Genomic DNA, 2656 nt, shown 5'->3' on the forward strand with positions numbered 1-2656 from the left:
AATGACATGTCATGTTATTTACTACACTAAATCACATTCAAACATATGAATTTTCTCATATATTCTATGTCACACTATATAATATAAGTCATAGGCCTACTGTATCATACTCGTGTCATATCGGCCTAATTATTAAATGGACCGTCCGGTAGATATTTGCCCCTCCAGAGAAACTAACAATATGTAATTCTTTTGTTTTAAATTTCCCTTGAAATGGACATAACATTATGCACAATAAAGCCAGTCGGTCACGGTAGCCGAGTAGTCTAAAGCATGTACTGTCTTTGCTCGCTCTGAAGCCGGATACGTGGGTTCGAATTCCATACAAGGCATGGATGTTTGGTATGTATATGTGTTTATTGTGTTTTTTTTTTTTGTTGTCTTGTGTTCAGGTTGCGGCCTTGCGAATAGCTGATCACTCGTCCAAGGAGTCCTACACTCTGTAAAATGATCAGAATAAAAAGAAACTAGACACCGTAAAGGTACAAGAGGAACGGATTAAGTAAGTAAGTAAAACAATAAAGCCAACGATGCACTCTGTAACATGATAACCGACAAACGAGAGAGAAGATTTTAATAATTTGTTGATAAATTTCTATGTTATAATTCTCGTACGTACTGCATTCAAGACTGAACCACATTGTCATGACAGTACAGTCTTTAAAATTGTTGAAATTATTACGTGGTCAACTGAGATAGTTTCATCATCATTTTTTTAAATTTTTTATTCTTTCATAAGTTCGTAGGGCACGCGGTAGCGTAGTTGGTTGAAGCACTATACTAGAAGCCGGAAGGTCGCGGGTTCAAGTCCCGATGAGTTTATTGGATTTTTTCAACTCACCTAATACTTCCAGCCGCACTATGGCTCTAAGGTCGACTCAGCCTCTAACAGAAATGAGTACCAGAAATCTTCCTGGGGGTCGGCGTGTAAGGCTGACAACCTTACAGCCATTTTTGAGCCGATCGTCTAGAAAATGTGGGAGCCTCGACGTCTCACAACCCTATGGGCCTCCACGGCCTGTTAAAGGGATAGCTTTACCTTTACCTTTATAATTTCGTTCTCTACCGACGCTCTCAGTACCGATTCTATGTAGCGTCGATGATAGGATGATTAATGAATATCAAGTAGTTAGTGGAATGAGAATTGGCAGGGGAAACCGAAGTTCTAAAAGAAAATTTGCTCCAGTACCACTTCGTGCAGGTTTCTCATCTTGTTCTTCAACTAATTTTCTTCTAAGAAAAATTATTACAGACAGTTTTTCAAGGATAAACAGACATGACAGACGATTCATACTGTGTGTTGCAAGAACCGATTCTGAACCAACAAATCAATTTGTTAGAAATGAAGTGTGCTTATCTCCTGGTCTCTCTGCCGCTCTTGCGTCACAATACAAATTCGGACAAAATACTCTGCAAGGTGACTAAGCGAGAATTCCGATTGACTGAAGTTTAAATCGACTATAAAATTCCATGTGACGATCTTTTAATTAAGTGTATATTGTAAGATTATTTTTTGTCGCGAATGGAAAGACATTCTTTCATCTTAAAAATTTAATTCAATTCCATTAATATTATATTGCAGCATCCTGTTGCACTAGTCACTTAACGTCGATTAGTTTCAGGCTCACGTGCAGCACTATGTTCTATAAAATTTAAACTTCATACATTTTATACAACATAGTTTCCAAGTGAGTCTGTAACCACTTTACACTAAGTGAATCCCATTCCTTGCTTACTGCCAGTTTAACTGTTCCTGGTAGTCGGGATTGCTGGGATCTTGGACTTTGCTCATCATCTGTAATTCTAAGGGAAACAAAGTTTCGGAGGCGGGATCTGTTCCTTTCCTCAGATGAAAGTGCGAGATACCCATTCTGTTGACTCGTTAGAAAGAGCTAAGGTCCAGTGACTGAGGTTTAGTTTCATCTAACGGAGTGACGGGGACAAGCGGCCTCCGTAGTCTAGGGGTAACGTTCCCGGTTCAAACCCGGCGGAGGTCGTGGAATTTTTAAGGGCGGAAAAATTCAGGGAGCAAGTCCTCCGGGAGGGACTTTAAGCCGTGGGTCCCGTGTCGTAGCTTTACGGCACGTAAAAGAACCTCATGTCCCAAGGGCACCTCTGAACCAAATTCAGGACATTTTCCGCCCAACAGTAGTCTCTAACGCCTCTGGTAGATGGGGGAAGCATCGAGATACCGCTTAGCCAGTAGAGGCCGAACTCGCTGGCTGAGTCGGGACTGATGGCACGCACCAGTACCGGTAGGGTATAGAGACTGGTAGAATATCACAGGGGGACGCACAATGGGCCAACAGTTGGTCTAAGTGCATGGGGAAACCCACCCTCTTCAATAACAACAACAACGGATTGACGGGGCAGATGCCTGCCATTCAGTCACCTGAAGATGAAAACTGGTCCAATTTCCGAAATGCTGTGTTCTTTAGGACACCGGACGATGGACAAAGTCCGAGTGTATACATCGTTGTCAGAACCATTTGGAACTTATTGGTAGTATTCGTATCAATTCCAAAACATGGGATATGAAGGTGTGAACTAAATTCACGTGGCTCGGAACAGAATCCTGTGAAGAAACGGGAATGCTGTAACGAATATTCGGGCTCCGTAAAAGGCAGAGAAAATCTTGACCAGTTGAGCTTTCAGA

The sequence above is a fragment of the Cryptotermes secundus genome, unplaced genomic scaffold (genome assembly GCF_002891405.2).
Source record: "Cryptotermes secundus unplaced genomic scaffold, Csec_1.0 scaffold5096, whole genome shotgun sequence".
Taxonomy (NCBI): domain Eukaryota; kingdom Metazoa; phylum Arthropoda; class Insecta; order Blattodea; family Kalotermitidae; genus Cryptotermes; species Cryptotermes secundus.